At 39.1% G+C, this 22,958-nt stretch overlaps 1 long non-coding RNA gene across 7 annotated transcripts; it reads left to right on the top strand.

Moving 5' to 3' along the window:
- Positions 1–17,373: 17,373 nt before the first annotated feature.
- Positions 17,374–21,173, top strand: LOC147481434 (uncharacterized). Of its 7 annotated transcripts, none has more exons than XR_015205319.1 (6): positions 17,374–17,836; positions 18,257–18,452; positions 19,539–19,785; positions 20,042–20,108; positions 20,259–20,351; positions 21,052–21,173. It is a non-coding gene; the product is annotated as an uncharacterized LOC147481434 (long non-coding RNA). The 7 variants fall into 7 exon arrangements; XR_015205321.1 differs by having other exon boundaries at positions 17,376–17,836; positions 19,539–19,710; XR_015205316.1 differs by having other exon boundaries at positions 17,385–17,836; positions 19,665–19,785.
- The last annotated feature ends 1,785 nt before the right edge of the window (positions 21,174–22,958 follow it).

Raw genomic sequence — 22,958 nt, 5'->3', positions numbered from 1 at the left:
CAAGACCTAATGGCTATCTCCCCAGTTGATGTCACTTCGTGATTAACCAAATCAACGAATAATGAGACTATATTACAACGACATAAAGAACTGAAAGATGTTAAGTCACTAAGACTCGGATTTTTCGTAAGAACTCTCAAAAGAATGGGTATAAAGTTCAAGTCTCACGGGCTAAGTCTAAAAATTCTACTTCTAGTTTACTAGGGGTTTAAATCTCTCATCTAGCAAAAGTACACAAAACTGACCAAGTACTATGGTGGTGCCTTGATAAAGAATTCTATCAACAAGAACTATGTCCGAGCATAATAAATAGTCTAAGCGGTAATGAAATCAATAATATCAACTATCTATCAAACTCAACACTAAGCAGTATAGAATCTATATCCCAGACTCATCATTAAAATTCATTTTTCTCATGCTACTGATATAGAAACAAAAATATTTTTGTTTTTGAAAACTAATTTTTGAAATTCATTTCTTAAGTACACCCTCCCCCAACTTAACATATGCATTGTCCCCAATGTATAGAAATTAAGTAAATGAAATGAATGAGAAAAAGGGAAGATGTTACCCTTGATGCCGAATATCAAAATTAATCCCAAAAATAAGAACATTTCCTTTTACCAAGATTTTTTTTTGTTAGGTCTTTTTAAGTTAGATCCCTAAGACTTTATATCATGGATTATCAATTTGGAGTGAGGATATCAGATTTTCTTATCCAAATCTGACGAATGTTTGGAGGACGACGAGGTCTCACCTTGTTGGTTGTCAAAAATACTCCTTGATATCTTTGGAAAGATTCTTTGGTGAAGTTGCTTCTCTACCTTGAACTATTTCAGGTCTGATGATTGTGTGATAGGCCTTGTGGTTCCTCTGTGTAGAAGATTGACAAAAATCTTTCTTTCTAATAGGACAATAGTATCTGATGTGCCCTTTACCACCACAATAATAATAATGGATGTCTGGCTGACTGCGGTCAAGGTGGGCGGTAGACTGGTTCACATACTTCTCTTGTTCAGACAATGATGGTGTAAAAGAAGCTTCAACAGTACAATTCTTCTTATCAATATGGTCCACTTTCTGGTTCAGAAGACTCATTTCAGTATCTAGATTCTGTTGTTTTTCCAAAACTTCTTTAAGCTGATTCTCTAGTAACTGATTTTTATGGGCAGAAGTCTGTTGTTCATCCTGAAATGTAGAGTTTATCTTCTCAAGGTATGATACTCTCTCTGCCAATTTTCTATTATGCTCACTTAAATCCTGAATTTTCTGTAGAGATTCCAAGAACATGGCTAGCAACGCCTCTGTCGTGGGGTTCTCAGGTTCATCACAGTTTTCTGTAGATTGAGTACTCTCAATTGTATCTTCGAATGGGAAGGATTCTTGTATCATGCTATCAAGGAAGTACACCTCTCCACCTTCAGCGTCATCACAATCTTTATGCAACAGGTGAAAGATATTTATGTCCATGGACATCTTACCAAAGTTGATCTTCATTTCACCGTTGTGACAATTTATCAAAGCTTTTGCGGTAGCGAGGAAAGGTCGGTCTAGAATAATTGGAATTTTTATCAAAGGCCTTCTTGGTGTCTATCACAATGAAATCCACTAGATAGTAGAAATCGGCTACTTGAACAAGAACATCCTCAACTATGCCTCTTGGAATCTTAGTAGAGCGGTCAGCTAACTTTAATTTGACTTGTGTAGGTTTTAGGTTCTCCAGGCCCAACGCTTGGTCACATGATATGGCAAGAGATTAACACTAGCACCAAGGTCTAAAAGAGCATTACCTGTGAATTTTTCTCCTATCTTACATGATATTGTAGGACTTCCTGGATCTTTGAGCTTGACTGGAGCTTGCTGATGGATAATAGATGTTGTTTGTCCAGCTATAAATGCTCGCTTTGGAACATGAGTACTTCTCTTTATGTTGCATGCATCCTTTAAGAATTTGGCATATGATGGCAACTACTTGATCGCTTTGAGAAAGGGGATATTGATATTATCTTTCTCAAATGCCTCCTTCATCTCTAAAAATTGCTTGTCCTTTTTGCTTTGAGCAAAAAACATAGGAAAAGGTGCCTTTGGTACAAACACATCAGCATGTGTCTGCTCTTCTCTCTCTTCGGCATTCTTGCATATCTTGTCTTGGTCATCTTGACAAATGGGAGTTGAAAGGATTTCCCCCACTTCCTTTTGAACTTCATTTGAAATCTTGACCGATTGCTCTGTAGCAATGTCATCATGAGAAGGTAAGTCAACCTTGTTGTCTATCTTCAATCCTGATATGAGAGTAGTAACTGAGCTAACATGATCATGGAGATGATCAGTACTAGAAGTTGTTCCAATGTGGCATACATCTTCACTCTTCAATATTGGTTCCAATAAGCTAGGTTGAGTGGCTTGTGTCTTTACAGACAAAGCAGTGGTGAGTTGGTCAACCTTAGCCTCTAGAGACTCCATTCTAGAATATTGACTTGCCTGAGATTGCTGGAGATTGAGTTGAGATTGTGCAAGAAGCTCTAGAACACTTTCAAACTTCTGATTTTTTTGTGATAGCAAAGTAATAGCATTCTCTAGGTTGGCAGGTGCGGTATAATTTCTCATAGGATCAAGCATTAACTCTCCACTTGTATTGGAATTCTGTTGAGAGTATAATTGTTGTTGAGGAACCAACTGTGAAGCTTGACTTGTCTGTGGAATATAACTTTGATTTTGAGAACTTGGGGGTCCAGCGTTCTGTCTCCAATAATTACCTTGAAAGTTATTACCACCTTGGTTGGGCCTCTGAAATGAGTTCACATTGTATTCTCCAACTGATGCATGTTGATAGTAACCAGGACATTCTAGAGTTGCATGGGAAGTGTCTGAACAAACTTCACAGTATCGGCTAGCTTGCATGACTAGGAGAGATTTAGCTTGAGAATTGTTGATCTTGGAAGGATTCATGGAGAACTGGTTGAATTTCTTACTCAAAGTTTCAATGCTGGTGGCCAGGCTGGCCAATGTAGACTTCAGTTCTTGATCTGATTGTTCATGTGCTTGGTAACCAAATTGCTTTGCCTCCCCCTCCATTCTAGCTACATCCTCGTTGCTAGTAGTCCATTGTTGTGTTTCTTCAGCTAAATTCTCAAGAAAGTTGTAAGCTTCCTCTCCATCCATTGATGTAAACTTGCCTTTTGCATTGGTCAGATCATCTCTTTGTTCATCATCGAGAGTCCTCGATAGAAAAATGAGCGGTGTGCTCTTGTCATATCCATGATGTGGACATGAGACTAGCAGATTATTGAATTTCTCCCAGCTTTGATGATATTCTTCAGTCACTTTTCCTTTGAAATTGCTGATAGCTTGCTGCATGGCATCTGTCTTCTGGGGTGGGTAGAACTTGTTCATAAACTTTGTTATCAACTTCTCTTAGTTGTCTATTGAATTGATCGGCTGTGCAGTTAACCATTCAGATGATTTACCTTCGAGTGAGAATGGGAATAGAATTAACTTGATACTCTCATCCCTGATATTCTGGTTCTTGAAAGTTCTGAGGACTAATAGAAATTTTTTCATGTGGACATAAGGCTGAACATTGTCTGAACCATTGAACTTTGGAAGCATAGAGATTACTGATGCTCTAAGTTCAAACTGGTTAGCTTTTGTCTCTGGAAAAACAATACTGCTTGGTGGGTCTCCAATGATTGGTGAATAGAAATCACTCAGCTTCTTCCTCTGTTGTGCTTGCATGGGTGGGATAGCTTCAGGATTATTGGTGTTCATAACACCTCCATCATTGCGTGTGGCCATTGTATTAATCTTGTCTAGTATTCTTGCTATGCGAAGATGATGAAAAACTATCCTACTATGCTTGAATGCAATTAAACTAATATGCAACTATTCTAAATTATACTAATATACAAAACTACTTTCCTTCAACTGGGTTGGGCTTTGCAACTAGTATCTCGCCCGTTGTCTAAAGCTGTCTCTTCTAGGGTTATGGTGAATCAGTTGGATTGCTTAAGTACCACGGCCCACAGACGATAGTTCGTTTGTCAAGATTCAGACAAGAAACACTAGAGTTTGATGTTTCGCTGTGTTGGCTTACAACTTCAATTGTTGAAAAGGCCCTAAATGCAATTATGCTAGAAAGCAATAAAACTAAACTACGATGCAACTATACTAAGAATGAAATAAAAAGAATGAAGATTCGACTAACCTGGATGGTAGATCTTGTCTTCGAGATGTCCTTCAAGCTTCTTTCTTTTTTAAAAGGATGGATGATGCGGCTAAAATTACCTCAAGATCCAAAATTCTAATCTTAAAAGAAAACGTTAAACATAAACAACTTAAAACGGCAGCGACGCCATTTGACAGGCTTCAAGGGCAACAATTAATTATATCCCCAACAGCGGCGCCATTTGACCTTGCCTCTTTTTGTGTAGATGGCGTATGGTTGTTGAACAAAACAGAAGCGTATCAAAACCTAATTATCCCTCAATAAGTAAAGGATGAGTAGGGTATCGTTCCACTTTTAAGTGTATGTTTATATGAAGGACAAGACTGGAAAGGGGGTTTGAGAGATTAAAAACTATTATTATAGATATTATAGATTCTAATGCTAAACTAAACTAAACTAAACTATTAAGAATTTATAAGAGAGGGAATTCAAGAGATTAGAATCCACCAATACTTTGGATTCAATGACCTTTTGCTTCATGGTTGTTCTCACAAGTAGACTACAATTAGGCAATCGAGCGAGTGCCGATGCCCTCTTGGACGAAACATCGTTAACGAATAACTCTACTTAAGGTTGTTCCTATATTCATGTTACTAGTATCTTCTTTCCTTTTATGTGAGCTTGGGTAGCTATTCAATGAATCACCATCTAAGGCAAACACAAGGAATACTTCCCTTACTCTAAAACAATACACAACTAGAAGAAAAGTAGAGAATAATAGTATAATATTCAATTACAATAAATAAAACTCTATTCTAGCATTTTATTCAATTGAAATAAATAAAAGCATGTTACTAACAAATATTCAATTGCAATAAATACAACCCTAAACTAGCATGATATTCGATTGCAATAAATAAAAACCTTAATCTATACTTCCATCCCCTAGTCTGGGCAATGGAACTAATAACTAAAAATATAAAGAACTAACCTGATTGAAGAACACCATGAACCAGAAGAATCATTAAACCTTAAGCACCGGCTTCATCTTCTCCCTTGAAGGAGAAGATTAGCCTTCCATAAAGAAGGAAGAACACGAAGAACGAGAAGAAAAAGAGTCGAAGAACATAAGACTAGAAAGACTAATTTATTAAGACTTAGCTAGTTAAAACCGGTCTTTTATTATTAATCTCTCTCTGCCTCAAGTTCTGGAGACAAGAGTATAAGTGAATTGGCAAATTACATAAGGCACTTAGGTCCTCTATTTATAGAGGTTATAATGATCTCTAGAAACATTCCAAACCGTCATTTGTTTCCTAATACAAACAGACTTCTTTCAGAGTCCAACTTCGTCTCCAAAACTGAGAAGTAATTGGCTACAGTGTCGATTCATGTGTCTGGACACACTATTCATGCGTCTCAGACACAAGCAATTCATCTGGACGCTCGATCCATGCATCCCAGACACGTTAGCCGATTTTATCTCTTCTGCTCTATCCTTTTATCCTCTTTTGTGGGCTTTGGTCCAAGCTACGAATCCTTTGGCCTTGGGATTCCAAATAGGCTTTAAAATAGGTCTAAGTCGCATCTTTAATAGCTCCAATTCCTTGGCCTTCTCCATGATTGTCCACGGGCTTCCCATGTGATCCTTAATGCTCCGAATTGCTCTGTTTTACCCTTTTTTCTCTAATATTCCACAAAAGTCTCTCTTTGACCTGTAGAAACATAAAACATAACTTACAAACACTATTAGTCCACTAAGATAGCTAAACAAGAGGCATAATCGAGGGTTAAATAGCACTTTTTGAGCACTTATCAGCTCCCCATACTATTCTGGGGAGCTCATGTAATGATGAATGGTGACTAGCCGAGATGGATTTTCTGAGTAGACTCAGCAGCTCGGCTAGTAGACGAACTGGAGCAGTTTGTCCCTTAGCTTTTATGTAGTACTTGTTTTCTGTTTCTCCGTTTTGTTTTAGCTCCTTGATGGTTTGAATGTGCAATTCTTGATATTGTTGTAATTATCTGGCTGTGTATGCAACCCTTGGTAAGAGTGGGTGTGGCTCAGTAATTTGTGAGTCTGAATGAGTGTCTTGCTGTTTAAGTCTAGCGTTGTAGGGCCCGAATTGTGAGAGATCGGGAGTGCGTCATGCTCTTATGACGCGTTCTCTCCTATAGAGCGCTCTGGTGAGAGGATATCATAACACGTGCATGGCACGTGTAATAATATGAATAGTTACAGATATGAAATGATGGTTGCCAGGTGGCCTGACATTTGGCGTCTCGATGTAATTATGACATGCCTTGGGAAGGTACATTACTTGAGTATAAACAAGAGAACTGTGTTTAGACCATCAAAAGTATCTGCTCTACTGTTTCATGACGCTGCTGCTCCAAAGTTCTTGTGCAAGTTTCTTGTTTATCTCAGGTAGGTGTTTTCCGTTGTTTTGCTCTTCTTGTCTTGTTGCCTTGTGTTGCTGATCGTTGGGTGTCTTTTAGTATAGCTGATGGCCAGGCGACATGGAGATACTGCTGATGATAGGGGAATAAGTGAAGTATCTCCCCTTGTAATGGAAGAGATAAAGTTTAAACCCCGTTGTCATAGTGATCGTGGGAAGAGGAAGGCGGTTGCTCCTGATCCAAAAAGTAACAAGCGATTTAAAGCTGCAGGTCGTTCAACTGGGGGCATAATGTTTAGGTCCCCCAGTCGGGGAGCTAGGGATGACCTGCCGGCTAAGGGACATGGCGATCTGGGTCAAGGTCATAATGTGACTGGGGGCAGCTTAGCAGAGCGTGTTGGTGATGTGGGGAACGACTTCTTCTACGTCGGGAAGACGGGGAAGAAGCGTATGGTCAAGCGCTCTGACTATAGATTCCATTCGACCTCCATAGCGACCTGCCTTCTGGAAGGGATAATGCTGAATGATGATAAGGCAGAACTTGAAGGCGAAACCCTAGAGATGACGCTGAAGACCACTGATTTGGCATGTTGTTTGGTGAGCTCTTTATTTGTACTGGTTTCTTGTTGTTTGCTTGGCAACTGCTAACCTTGGTGGTTTCTTTGTAGTTCCTTGTTGGGTATGACAAGCTGAAAAGTACTGTTCAACGGGCTAAGAATGATGACAGTGCTAAAGTCGAGCTGGGGTGCATGCGAGCTGCGTGGGGGGGCTGACAAGAAGAAATTGCAAGCGATGACAAAAAAGTACCGGGACATTGCTGATGAGAGGTCGGTGTTGGTTAGCTCCATGAAGGACTTGCAAGAAAAACTGGCTGATGTGATGGAGTACGCCAAGCATTGCCAGGGTGTTGCACGCAAGGCGTAAGGTGCATATGACCGGGCATGCGATGAATATGCCAAGCTGGAAGAGATGTACTTTGAGCTAAAGGAGGAGCAAGATCGTGAGGCTGGGGGTACTGCTGCACTTGTCGTATCGCGAGATGCGAGTAATGATCCTTCCACCAGTGCCGCTCCTATTGATAAACATGTTGTTGCTAACTCTTGACTATGATTGTTGGACTTGTCTATGTAAGTTGAAAATTCTTTGAATGTTTTGCTTGTTCCCTTCTTTATGAGAGATCAAAACTATAGAACTGGTTTCCCAGGCTTGTCTGGGCAGTTCGCTTTGTTTTATGATTACATTGCTACAAAATGAACTGGTTTCCACGTGAGTGGCAGTTTGATATCTCCCAAAAATTGTATGTTCCGATCTGGATTTCTGGGTAGTCCCGGCAGATCGGTGTATTTGTGAACTAGTTTCCTGAGTTTGTTCAGGTAGTTCCCGTTATGAATGTTTATGGACTGCATGTCCTTTGCTTGGGTCCATCTGTTTGTACATATGCTTTGTTATTTTGTCGTTGTAGTCTTGTGTTGTAGGTCTATAAGGAATAAGGCCTGTAGAGGCTAAGAAGCCTAAGATTGAGCTTAAGGAAACGTTATGCTCTTAGAGAGCGTTCTCACTGATTTGACCCTAGAGTTATAGGTCCTCAACTAGTGAGAATTGGAGAGGCTATGGAGCATATGAGCTCAAGAGAGCATATTGCTCGCGGAGAGCGAGTTAGCTTTAGAAAGCGTGTTGCTCATAAAGAGCGTTCTCACTGAGTTGATCCTACAGTTGTAGGTCCTCAACTAGTGGAAATTGGAGAGGCTATGGAGCCTATGAGCTCAAGAGAGCGTGTTGCTCGTGGAGAGCGTGTTAGCTTAAGAAAGCGTAATGCTCGCTGAGAGCGTGTTAGCTTAAGAAAGCGTAGTGCTCACTGAGAGCGTGTTAATAGTTCGCGTATGATGGTGGCTTTTTCAGTGCGAGTTTATGCCTGATGATGAACTTGAACGGAGTGGGTTGCCATAACACACATAAGTAAATCATACCAAAGTTTGTAATAAATAGAAACATGTACTGCAAAAACATTACACTTTTATTGATAAAATTTCTTTAACAAATAAGTGTTCTAAGGACGTGGTAATGGTTTCCCTTCTTGGGTCTTAATCCATTACGCTCCATTGTCGACGATGCGTTCTACTATGTACGGACCTTCCCATGTTGGTGCGAGTTTAGCATCGTCTTGAGTCTTTTTCAGAACTAGGTCACCAGGTTGCAAAAGATCGAGGATTGGCTCACTTGTTGTAAGATTTCTTTAGAGTCTGATGGTAAGATGCCACTTTGATGGCTGCTAGGTCACGATGCTCTTCCAGCAAGTCGACCTCTTGAGTAGGACGGAGTCATTTTATCCAGACTCGACAAACTCTGACCGAGTCGTGGTGACTGTCAGTTCGGTAGGAATAATGACTTCTGTGCCATAGCATAATGTAAATGGTGACTCGCCTGTGCTAGAATGAGCTGTAGTTCGGTGAGCCCATAGAATGTTCTCTAGTTGGTTTGGCCATTGGCTCTTGTTCTTTTCAATCTTTTTCTTCAAGTTTTCCAAGATGGCTTTGTTGCTAGCTTCTGCTTGGCCATTGCTTTGGGCGTATTGGGGAGTGGAAAATGCATGGACAATCTTCCACTAGGCCAAAAACTCCTTAACTGTTTTTGTAGGAACCGTTATGGTTGCATCGAATGATTTACAAACCGCGAAAACCCATGCGCAGCGGAATAAAGGGTCTCACGATTTGGTTAGGATCATACCTTTTATCAGCTGTGATAACTCTGAGAATCCAAGCTCTACAAATCAGCAACCTCTTGATCTTCTATTGTATTCCTATCCTTAGAATGGACGTTGTGTGGGCAACGATCTTCCAGCCCTTTCTTTCTCTCTTGGCCTCTCTCACTCACAAGATCAGAACCGAATTTGGAACTTGTCTTTCTTGATAAAACACTTAGTATTTCAGCCAGAGAAAGAGGGGTTTCTTTATATAGGCTACAACATGGACCATGAGGAGAAATTAGGGTTAGGTCTCCTGACGGGCTTGGGCTTCCCATGTTCGCCCAGAACACACGGCCCAAGTTCGTCAACAAATGGCTTATTCCACTAAAAGGCCATTGTTGCATTACCACCCTAATCCCCAAATTACGTTTACGGGCTCCATATTATATGCTCGTTGATCTCCCCGTTTTTAAGATATCGAATGCCCGTTAATTAAGTCAAGTTACTGACAACTACATTAATCAACTTCTTATGTCCTTGAGTAGTACCACTCAACCTCATTGTCATGTTAGATTAAATCCACCTGTAGGGTTTACTTGACAATCCTTATGAGCTCTTCAAGGGGACATCATCACACCTTACATACAATGTCATTATCCAATCCATCGAGTTTGTTGATTCACAAATGAATCTCACTCATTAATGATTTAAAGCAATGTACAATGCACGTAAGTGTCCATTATTATATCCGGATTAAGAGGACAAACATCCATAATAATAGAGGTGTTTGTTATCTTATATAGTCAGTATAAAGAGAAACAACCTCACTTGGTCTTGTTTAATACACACAAAGTGTACTAGTGTAATCCTGTAGTCAAGATAGACTAATACCAGATTATACTACAACCGTACCAATGGTTTGTCCAAATCCATCTAGGTTGTGAACGTTTACTTATACTTTATAAGGTACTGATGATATGATCTTCTGTGTGTCACCACATACCATATCATCTACAACATAAAGTATTAGATGCATGCATATAACTAATAACATATATAATATGCATAACATTCGCCAATATGATTCTCATTCAAAATATAAAGAATTATAGTTAATACAAAAGTAATGTTTTTAGTATATAACCCTATCAGTTTTTCCCTTGAACTGGGAACCATTGTCCATCACCAGTGTGTGTGGTAAGCTAAATCTGGTGATGATGTGTGTCCAGTTGAAGCTTTTGACATGTGATTCCTTGACATAAGCTAAGAGAATTGCTTTGACCCACTTAGTGAAGTAATCAGTTGCAGCCAAGACAAACCGAAAACCAGTGCTCTTTTGTGGGATGAATGGTCCCATGATGTCCAAGCCCCACATGGGAAATGGCCAAGGGTTGGCAATATTGATTAACTCGTTAGCTGGCTGAATGATATTGTGGCCGAAAGTTTGGCATTTGATGCACTTAACTACATACTTCTTGGCATCAATCTGCATTCGTGGCCAGAAGTATCCCTAGGAGATCGCTTTGTGAGACAAGGAGCAACCTCCAACATGGTTCCCGTATTCACCCTCATGGATTTCTACAAAAATTAACTTACCTTGTTCTGGGCTTATGTACCTCAAGTGAGGGCCGTCAGCAGACTTTCTGAATAGCTTGTTATTGATTAGGCAATAATGACGTGCCTGATATTGAACTTGTCTGGCTTTGGTAAGTTCTTCTGGGATTGTACCATGTTGGATGTACTCTATGATGGGCTGCATCCATGTTTGACTCATCTGACTGTCAGAGAGTGGGCATAGGTTGTTGATTTCCAAGATGTGTTCGGTTTGGTAAGTAGGTCGGTCAATCACTTCGATGAGTAACTGTCTAGGGGCGCAGTTCGATGTCTGGATAGCCAGATAAGCTAAACTGTCTGCGTGATGGTTCTCATCACGCAAGAAGTGATGTATGGTGACTTTCTTAAAAGAAGGAAGTAACTGATAAACAATTTGAAGGTATTTAGAAAGGTTACCTTCATGGGTAGTATACTCTTTAGCAATCTGGCAAACGACCAGTTGCGAGTCACTAAAGACTTGAAGCTCTTGTACCCCATGATTAGTGCCTTGTACTCTGCCTCGTTGTTGGAGGTCGCAAAATCGATGCGAACTGATTTCTCCATCATAGCTCCATCTGGGGACACTAAGACGACTCTCGGTTCCACTCCCTCCAGGGTTACTAGAATCATCCACAAAGAGAGACCAGATAGACTTGTCCTGCTTCTTCATGGCTGGGATGTCTGTTTCTTGTTCCCAATTTAGGTAATCAACTAGAAAATCTACTAGAAAATCTGTAACGACTTGTCCCTTCTGAGAAGTACGTGGGACGAACTCAATGTGATGTTCACCGAGCTCTTTTGCCCATACTGCCATGTGAGTTGTCTTGTTTTCTTTAAGAAGGATCTTCTTTAATAGGAGGTTGGTGAGTACTTTGATGGGATGTGCTTGAAAATAAGGCCTGGACTTCCTTGCAGAATATCACAATGCGAGTATTGCTATTTCAATGTAAGAGTAGTTTTTTTCAGCTGATGTTAATGTCTTACTTGTGAAGTAGATCGACTTTTTCTGAGTTGTTGTCTTCCTTAAAGAGAACCGAACTGATAGCAAAGTCTGACACTGCTAGGTAGAGCCCCAGCGTTTCCCCATCTGTTGGTTTTGCTAGGACGGGTGGTGTCGTCAGGTACTTTTTGAGGGTGGAGAACGCCTGGTGGCACTGGTCGTTCCATGAGAACTGTTTGCCTTTTTTAAGAAGTTGCAGAAATGGTTGGCATTTGTCTGACGCCCTTGATATGAATCGGTTTAGTGCTGCAACCATTCCTGATAGCTTATGTATTTGCTTCTTTGTCTTTGGATCGAGCATGTCCAAGAACGCTCGTATCTGGTCTGGGTTGGCCTCGATCCCTCGTTGTGATACCTGATACCCCCTAGAAACTTCCCAGAGGATGCTCCAAAAAGGCATTTTTCTGGATTAAGTTTCATCTGAGTTCGGCGTAATCTGGAGAACGCCTACTCAAGGTGAGTGAGGTGGTCACCTGCTTTCTTACTCTTGATGATCATGTCATCAATATAGACTTCCATAGTATCACCTAACATGTCCTAGAACATGTTAGTGACAAGCTGTTGGTAAGTCGCTCCAGCGTTCTTGAGGCCAAACGGGAGGACGTTATAGCAGTAAATTCCCTGTTCTGTGATGAATGATGTTTTCTCTTGATCTTCTTCAGTGAGTGGGATCTGGTTGTATCCACTGTATGCATCCATAAATGACAGGAGCTCGTGGCCACATGTCTGGTCCACAAGTCGGTTGATTCTAGGTAAAGGAAAGCTATCTTTTGGTGTTTCTTGGTTGACATTGGTAAAGTCAACGCAGAGGCGGACGGTGCCATTCTTCTTTGGAACTGCTACTATGTTAACGATCCAGTCTGGGTACTCGACCTTCCGGATGAAACTGACTTGTTTGAGTTTGTCGATCTCAACATTTATTGCTTTTTGAAACCTCAGGGATAGTCTCCTAGGTCGCTACCGAACTGTTCTAGCATTAGGGCTGACGTTTAATCTATGACATGCAACACTAAGGTCGATACTAGGCACATCAATATACGACCAAACAAAAATATCTTTATTCATTGATAAAAAGTTTACAAGCTGGGCCTTGAGTGTAGGGTCAAGGTTAGCCCCTACATAAACGAACTTGGGATCGTCTTTTGTTCCTAAATTCACTCGCTCCTTTTCTGCAGTATGAACTGTTGCTTTTGAAGATGAGGCGACCTCAGGGGAACTGATTTTTGGTGATGCTTTGTCGATCTGAGGAATGGAGGTCTTGACAACATGGGTTGGAGCGACCACAGGGACTGATGCGACCTTTGTGGTCATGACAACAGGGGATAAAGTGATCTCTAGAATCTATACCGATTGACTAACAAATGCTGGGGCGACCTTTGGGGTCCTGACTGGTGGAGTAACTAATACTGGAGTGACCTCTGGTGTCCTGACTGGTGGAGTAACTAATGCTGGAGCGACCTCTGGGGTCCTGACTAGTGGAGTAACTAATGATGGAGCCGACCTCACGGGTCTAACTAACCGTGGAGGAACTAATCTTTGGAGGCGACCTCACGGGTCCCGACATCTGAATAGACTTTTGCTAGAGCCCCCAAAGATTCCGCTGCGGCCGGTTCGACCTTAGCGATTAAATCTTTGGCCATCGTGTAGCTGGTGGGCTCATTCCTAGTGCTGATAGGTGGGTCCATAGACTTGTTCGCTGAGAGAATCTGATTATAATGATAAGCCTCGAGCTGATTGCTGTGAAGCTCCATCATACCCCTAGGGCTGGGAAAGCGGAGTACTTGATGCAGTGTCGATGGTACAACTTGCATTTGGTGAATCCAATACTGTCCTAGGATGGCGTTGTAGGACGATTGGATGTCTAGAACACTGAAACGCGTATTAAAGCTGACTTTGTCCTCCCTAAATCCCACATAGACTGGGAGTATGATGTCACAAATTGGGTCGGCTATGGAGCCATTGAACCCATAGAGAGGAGCTATTGGGTCTATAAAGACTGACTTGGGCAGATTCATCTCTTGGATGGTATGGTAGAATAAGATGTCATATGAACTACCGGGATCTATCAGAATGCGCTTGACTGTCCAGTCGCTGATTTTGACATGGATTACCAAGGCATCATTATGAGGGAGGCAAACCTTGTTGAGGTCGACCTCTGTGAAAGTTATATCACCTGAGCTACGGCTTGAATTGCATGGGGCAGGTGAGGCTTGTGAAGAGAACTGGTAGACTTCTTAGAGAGCGCCTACACATCTCCTTTTTTCTCTAGAAGATGGAGCAGAATTATCTTGGAACGTTATCATGTGTATCGTTCTGTCATTATCTCTATCTGACGAATGCTGACGGCGCTCATGGCGGGAGCGGTCGCTGGGGCATCCTCTGCTACGAGAGCGAGCTTGGACACTCTGGCGCTTATGGCGAGCTGGAGATCTACTGCGCTCTCTGTGAGCCATAAGCTTATGCTGCAGGTCGCCATCAGCGATATTGCTATAATTCTTGATATGTCCTGATTCGATGAGGTCCTGGAGGTAGTGCTTGAGCCCCTAGCACTCATCAGTCTCATGACATTTTGCTCGGTGGAAGGCACAGTAAGGCTTGCCAGGGCGATCCTCTGGTTGTCGTACGTCAGGTTGGTAATATGAAGCTCGCTTGATTTTGTCCAGTATGTAATTGGGAGATTAGGTGAGTACAGCGAACTCGCGATTGTTATTCATTTAATTCCCAGACTTCTGGCCTTGTTGTCTGGGTCGCTTTTTGGAGGGTGGAGCATCATCAGATATTGCTGCTACCTCTTGTCTTCTGAAAGGCCTTGACGCTTTAGGCCCTCTTGTAACTTGATGTATTTGTCAACGCGAGTGTATAGCTCGGACAACGTTTCTGGACGTTCTTTTATCAGTGATCTGGAGAGTGCCGTGTTACGCACACGGCAAGCGTTGGAGAATGCCAATGTGGCAAATGATTCTTTGAGACCGCTCTCCATGCATAACAGTTCGGTTTTGAATCGACCTAAGAATTCACGAATGGTTTCATCTTCACTTAAGGAGAGTTGGAAAAGTGAATCGAGATCAACTTTCTTACGCCTGTTATGGACGTACTGGTTAGCGAACAGATCGGTGAGTTGCTCGAAGTTCTTTATTGGGTCTGGCTCGAGTGAAAAGAACCAGTCGAGCATGCCATCTTTAAGACTGGCTTGAAACAAGCGGCAATGGAGGTGGTCGAACTCCTGAGCACTATAAAGTGTGAGGCTCTGGATGTAGTGAGCTACGTGTTGACCTGGACTCGTTGATAAACTATAAAAATGATCGTTTACCTACGAAATGAACGATGAAACTCAAAACGTAAGTAAACTAAAACTTATACGAGTCTATATTTATCAATGTTTCTACTCTCAATTCTATCGAAATAGAGTGGAGTAACAAATTCGTTCCACTCCTAGTTTTCTAGCATGGAATGATTTCATAGTTTAATCAATCGGTCTTAAGTCTAATGAGAGTTTTACGAGGGGGAATTATACTACGATGCAACTACCCACAAGATACAAACTATAATTGATTCAACTACGGAAATACTACGTTGATTCTATAATAAGGAATTAGGGGGGATTGATTCCACCTTAACTCAACTTAACTCACTAAAGACGAATCGTCGTAATCCGAATTGAACTGCTACGCAGAACAATTGGTTATTCCTAATCCCTAATTACACATGACATTTCTACCAATTCATAACTAGCATGTGAATGATTAAACCCATTCTCATGGCGAATTAATTGTTTATAGAGTGGAATAGAAATTATGACGACTCTACGATAATCGGAATCAAGCTTTCATCAAGGCTTCTCAACCCCTTCTAATGGAGGTTTAGCCGAGAATCATTCCGCAATCATTTCCATATGAATCTAAACTAAACATAATATCAAGATTCGAAATTTACTAATCTAAATTAAACAATAATTAAAATCTAATTAACAACTAAGAAATGGTAACCAACAATAATTAAAACTAGATCTAATAGATTGAAATAACAAAAATCGAAATTGACAAATAGCTATTTTATTTATCAAACTAATTAAGAACAATGATTCTAAGAGTTTAATCTAAAATAAGAATTGAATTTAAACTAAACTTAATTTAATTAATGAAAACTAGATCTAGAATTATCTATTGTTTTAGGTCTAACTAGCTACCATTAACAAAGAGCTAAACTTTTGTTTTTATACTTTCAGATCCAAAAATCGTGCATGGGCTTGGAGCCATGTTTTTGGGCCAGAGAATCAGGCCCAAAACCCAATTTCTTTAGTCCAAAATGGGCTCTTCAGCTGCAGTTGGCTTCAACAGATGTTTCGTCCACTTCTGCTCCTCTGATTGGGTAAAGGCTTGGACCATTGGAAAGCTCTTTCCGAGCCGGTCGTTTTGACATAAAGTAGGCCCAATTCCGAGGTCTGAGTCCAAATATATGGTCTTCGGAAGTTCTGTTGACTTTGTGTGGTGTTTCTGCCCACGTTGACTTTGACTTTTTCAGCTTTGACCGGGCTTTAGAAAGGCTTTGTCTTCTTGAATCTTGTCCTTTAATCACAGAACTCCTTAGCAACCAACCATTGCTCCTTTATCTCGCTAAAGTGGCACATTTCTGCACATAATGGACTTTGAAGCCCTTCCAAATGCATAAAACACGTGTCGATATTAACTCTTACTTATTATTCACATAATTGGTCTAAAAGTATGATTATTAAAGGGTTAAAACTACAGTTTTGGGCTCTTATCACACGTGCTTCCATTGTACATTGCAAAAGTGGGCTGAACAAAATCTAGAGGGGAGGATTTACTAAGTACCTCAGCTGTGAAAGGGGATGCACGGTACATTTTTAACATCTTCTAAACGATCTGGCTAGCGTCTTTCTTAACTGCGCTCTGATCTATCCTTTGTGAAAGCTCGTTGAGCTATTGCTTTACTTCGTTGATGTCGTTCTCTGCTATGGCACCTGGAGCATTTTGCATGTCCACTTGCGCACGCAAAGCAACATTCTCCTGCCTGAGCAGGGTAATGTGCTCGTTCATTGTACCTAACTGACCTGTCAAACTCTGGATTTGAGCTTCGAGGCTTGCCATGCTTCATGGGCTTGAGGATTTTGTTTATTGGTTTTGGGATTTGTGAAGTGGTTTCTTAAGAAATCGAGACCACAGACGACGCCAATGTAAATGAGCGTTTTAGTCTTCCCTTACATACAAGATTAGGAGGAGAAGGGGGTTAAATATTGGAAAGACCGAGTTCGTTGTTGAGCGAATTGCCTACTTATCTATCTCTCGATTCTGGGGGGAGAGAAGAATCAGGTCTAACATAGTTCATATGGGAGATATTTATAGCGAGTGAAAGTGGATCCCTATCCAACACGTGTAATGACAAACATAAATGTATGGGTGAAATTGAGAAAGAGTATTAGAATGGTGTTGGTAGGAATTCTGTAATGATGGGGAGTGGTTACAGTGGTTCGTAATTTGCAGTGATGAAGTGTGTAAGTACAGCTTTGGCAATGATTGTTTCTAGAAGGTAGGCTGAGTCATGAGATAGATCGCTTTGTATGAAGATATGCGAGCCGATTTGTTCTAAAGCGATCTCGTAGCTCGTGGATGTGAGTTGATGATGTAGGTCGCTCTGAAGGCAGTTAGGGGAACTAAGTCAGAGGTTAGTGTAGTATTTCCTCTATGCTAACACGTGCTTGATATCCCTAAATGAGAATATCACTCCCTCACAGTGGTGTTGAGACTTGAGAGTCACTCTCTGTTTGTTTTTTCTCGAGATATTTGTTTTAAGAATACTCCTGGATAGCGCTATGCCTTATTCATCCTGGCTCAGTCTCTCTCTAGTCATTTCAATCACCTTTTATTTCCTCATTCTCCCTTCCATTAGCTAACCACAATTACTCATTATTTTAATATGGTTTCCCCAAAAAGAAGATTATTTTTCTCTTGATTTAGAGAGAGAGCAAAAGAATAACGGTATTTGGTTTCTCTCTATCTTTCTCATTGGTCATCTCTTAGCCTAAGCACAATTACATTATTCAGCAGTCACGTTTTTGGTTAGGGTTTTCAAATTGAATTATTTGGATTTTAATTTTCACTTTCCAGTTGGCAGTCTGGTTTTATTTGAGAATTAAGTTTAACAACTCTATAGTTTGTTGCAAAGTTACCCTATGGTTGTTCATTTAGTCACATTGCGTAAACAACGAGTACAATATATATATATAGGTAATGAACATTCTCATCTATATACTATGGCAGATTTGCAGTATGAATGCGTAAACAGGTTCAATATATTTGTTTTGTACTTCGTTAATGCTGTTGTGGCGTTTCTGTTTATGCATAGGAGCTTTATAGGAGCTTTATGTATACTGAGCCAAGTTTCGACGACAACTGCAGATTTTAGTTCATCTGGTTCAAGTTCGCTAGTGCATTTTGGATGGAGTGATAACTTACATCAGGTTGCCTATCTATACTGCACGGTTCAAGTTGACACTGACGCCTCAGATTTAGCCATTGATCTAGTCCTACATGAAGGCGTACATCTCACATCTGTATACCCTAATCATTGTGAGATTCATATAGGAGTGGGAAGGTATATCAACTGATTCTCCATTCCGTTTTTAGTATTGTTTAAACCATTTGTTTGCATATATTATTGTTTAATTCATTTGTTTTTTGTCATTCAATGAGCAAAAGATCCTTGTCTCATGACCAGTAGCACCAGTAGGTGTGTATATTTGGGTCGAGTGATTTTGTTAGTTGCACGTTAGTACCCTGCCCCATTCTAGCCTCTCCTTTTATATTGTGATCCTGGTTGTGGTTGGCTATATTCTTTGTCACCTAGTCTTGCTTGCTGTAACTTGTTAGGTATTTTAGTGAACTATTGTTATCACTATATTTTTTTTGTAAACCAAGTTCTTGGAGCTGTTTTACTAAAACATTGGAAATTGTGGCATGGGATGAGAGGATATTAAATATAATGATGTTATGATGGGGATCCATATAAGATTGCCCTGATATGCTTCTCTCTCTTTGTTTTCTTTTATTTTTACATAAAAATTGACACTACTCCTGCTTAATGTAAGGATGAGGTGCTGTTAATATATGGATGGTTTTATAGAATTCCTTGTTAATGGTGAGGTGCTTTTTAGATTTCCTTTTAAACAATGGTGAGAGAGCTTTTTCCCCCCAATTCTGTTATGAAGCTACTCTTTTTGAACTTTAATTTTCTTTCGATAGTTAGGTTGATTTTCATCTTTTATTAGCGATTCTTTGTTTGAACATTAATTTTCTTCCATTAGTTTGTATGGTATGCACATTGTATACATGTGATCTTTGAGTGCTCTAATAATCAAGTAAACATGATTTCATTATATATGGGTTTGTGCATTTAATTGACAGTTGGACCCAATTGTAGTGATATTTGATATTGTTTGTGTTAAATATTGGATGATTTCATTTCTATCTAGTTATGTCTGATTCAACTTGGTTATCTTCCGTGCATTATTCCATTATAGATAGCACGGTTTTGATTGGGTATGGTAACCCAAGTCCCAAACCATTATCTTAGTTCAGCCTTTAAGAAGCATTTCCGTTTCTTTCTTCCGCCCAAGAACAATGATACTCTAGTAAATCTTATAATCTCTTCTAACAGGTTACTTTCTATTCTTACTTTTAGGTAGTTGGCTTAGATGATTATAGTACATGTCTTCAAGCTCAATGTGACATTGTGGTTCAATTGCTCGTGGGTGTGGCAAGTTTTTGAAGGTTTTTGTCATGTTTCCAATCATATTTTTGTTTTCAGGTGTTCCATGAAGGATTATGTATAGGCACACATGAGGACTGATATTGTAAGTATCACACTGCCTTCTGTGAGAGGAATCTAGCTTTCTTTTGTGGTAGTCCTGGATGTCCTTGGCTATGTAGTAAGTGGTTTGAATTTTATAACACCTAGGCGCTAGGATTTTTTATTTTTTTTAATCTATGAAGATTTTAGCCCCCCCCCCCCCCCAAGCTTTTTTAATATAGTAATTTTAATTTTTTCTTTTCCTTTTCATTTTATTTTTTTAAGTTATTAAATTTGTGGTTATTGTATATGTTAGGTTGTTTCCATTCATTTTTTCTTTAGTACTTTATGGCTATAAGACTTACTATAGTTTTGTGTTTGACTTGCTATAACAGGGCATAACTGATTCAACTTATAATGGAAGCGGAACTGACTACGACCGACGCCGACACTGGACTAGAGGTTAGTTTTAATTGTATGGTGCTACTAGTTTGTGACTCAAAGAAAATTTTCATTTTATTGTTACCTTTTCTTCAGGTGGTCCACGCAAAGGTTTCACCTTGTGGAGACAAAAACGTATTGAAGTATGCTATCTGTGCTTGGGTTTTGTAGGTATTGGATGGATACATGGAAAAAGATTTGGTGTAGTGCTTTGATTTCATAGGTTTCGTGGTTGCGTGCAAGAGGAATCTTATTTTCTGAGAGGTGATTCTCATAGTACTTAGTAAGTGGGTCTTGCTCACATTTTCTTAAATTAAATTCTTCATCAATTGGTAACTAGAAGTTTGTTACCAACACTTGCATTGTTTAATTATTTTATTCTATCTGGTGAAATTGGTGTTTCAATATATAGTAGAGCATTAGTAGTGGTCCGCTTACTGTTATGGTTGATCGTCCCAAACAAGTGTGTATCTAATAGAGAGGGCAGATGGTAGGTGAAGAGGTAGTAAAAAACATGCAAGGGACTATATACTCAGTGTGGTTGGATTCCTTAATCAACCACGCTTAATGGAAAAGAGTACCTAGCACTAGCAGAACCAAGAAGGACTACAAACTCTATAGATCATACCATTCTAGGTGTACCATGTATAAGACGGAAATCTTTGGCAAAAGGTTGTTGGATGGGCTAATTGTTAACGACTTCCTGTTTTATGCAAGTGAACTATCTTTATCGATTTGTACGTTATTACTATAGCTTAGTCTATGATTTATTGTTTGGTAAGATATTTATTTGATCCTTTTTATATGGTGAGGCTTATTGACTTCAAGTAGGACCCTCGAGTGCAAAATATATTTACTTGATTTGTTTAACTTGGGCACTTGTATTAGTTAATATATTTGCATGCAATGGTATGAATATGTTTTTCTTTATACACTTATATTGACGCCACTAATTTCAAACTAGGTTGTTTTCAGAACACTTAGACGTTTGAGGTTTGTGGAAGTTCTCCTGGAGCATTGAGTTCACTTGGATCCATGTACAAAGCTGTTGCAAGTTGAAATGAAAGACTTACATATGATTCAGACTAGGGGTGATAAAGGGCAAAATATAAAATTCATAAAGCCCTCATTTGATTGATGCGTTCAGGTCCCGCCCTTTGTTTGATATGTTTCGATTCAAGCATGAAAACTCAAGCCCTTTACCTCCCCCGGCCCCTCATTTTGAGGGCCAAATGGGGGCAATTGGGTCGGGCCCGGCCTAATTATACTTCACTAGTTTACTATTTTTTTTTTAATTTTTTTTTTTTTTTTTTTTAATTGATTTAATGATATGTATATAAGTATACAAAACTTTCTTATATCTTTAGAAAAAAATAGATAGAGATGGTGGAAGAGATGATATTCTTAAAATATCTACATTTTTAATATTTACTATGTTGTTAGGTTGAATTTGCTTTATGTATGACTTATATACATATCATTAAATCAATTACAAAGTGCATATATTATATTATGTTATAATTTATCCCCTATTGAAAACTAATTTAATAATTTTTTTATACAATTTAGATAATTATAGTATAATACATAAATATAATGTAAAATAACAAGAAAATATATTTTTCTTTTAGGGTTTTTACAAATATATAGTATAATACATAAATTATCACATCTATTTTGGGTTTACATTAATCATAATTCACTTTTCTTTTTTATATTTGAACTCTTTTACTCAAATTACAAAATACCTCTATATGATATGTGGTAAACTACTATTATTAAACATTATTTGTAGTGAAAATATTTAGTTCAAATAGGGATAATTGTGGTACATTACATATATAATGTAAAAAAAATAAAATATATCTTATCGAAAAAAAAATGTGTGAGGGGCTTGGAAGGGACCCTCAAAAAATCTAGGCCTATGCTTAGACCCTAGCCCCCTAACAAGTGTGAGGGGGCGAATATGTTTTCCCTCAAATCTGTGGAGGGCCAACTTTTCGAGGGTTTTGACGCATTTTTAGGATGGGTTGAGGGCTAGGGCCAAATTTTTTAATTCGACCCTGATTTTCAATGAAGAAAAGTGGTAGAAATGGCAGTTTAGGATGTAGTAGTTTAATTTTTTTTTTATTTTAGAATGTGTTCAAATGCAGGAAACGAATGTGTATTTTAGATCAATGATCTTGACCATATTTATGGAATGAATTGAAGTTTCTTCTACATTGATATGGTATGGTTTATGTTTATGGTAATGAGCATAAAAGTTGAATATCTACTACATCGTTAGAGGTTTATAGTAAGGGAATTGCAATTTTTTATTATTATTTATTTTTTGCAAAATCAGAAACTTGTTATGACGTTTGTAGTATAATTGTCGTTAAGCGAATTATATCTTGATGCTTTTTGTCGTTAAATATTGACACTTTTATGAGAAAAATATCACAAACAGTGTCTCTTTATGACATTTCTAAACTAATTTTAGACATTAAAAAGAGATTTTTCTTGACACTTTTACTGAACTGTCATGGACTTTATAACGGTTTTGATAGACTTTTTATGACACCCCCAATAATGACAACTATTTTCTCAACCATAAAGTGTCATTATATGTATTTCATGACAGCTAAAAACAGTCATTAAATGTCCTTTTTTTAGTAGTGCACAATTGCAATCATGGTGTTACATTAGGTCCTAATGTGTGTGAAAACTATGTGGGTAGGCCTCCCTTCCTGTATAAAGCCGAGGACCCCGATGTTACTTATTTTAGATTCGAAGCATGTAAATAGGTACTAATATGGGCTACAACTCAAGTTAGGTACCTACATGTTTGTTTGTTTTTTTTTTTTTTTTTTTTTTTTTTTTTTTTTTTTT

This window comes from Coptis chinensis, chromosome 8 (assembly GCF_015680905.1).
Source record: "Coptis chinensis isolate HL-2020 chromosome 8, ASM1568090v1, whole genome shotgun sequence".
NCBI classification, from domain to species: domain Eukaryota; kingdom Viridiplantae; phylum Streptophyta; class Magnoliopsida; order Ranunculales; family Ranunculaceae; genus Coptis; species Coptis chinensis.
The sequence above is the reverse complement of the archived record's forward strand: the minus strand, read 5'-3'. Positions and strand labels throughout refer to the sequence as shown.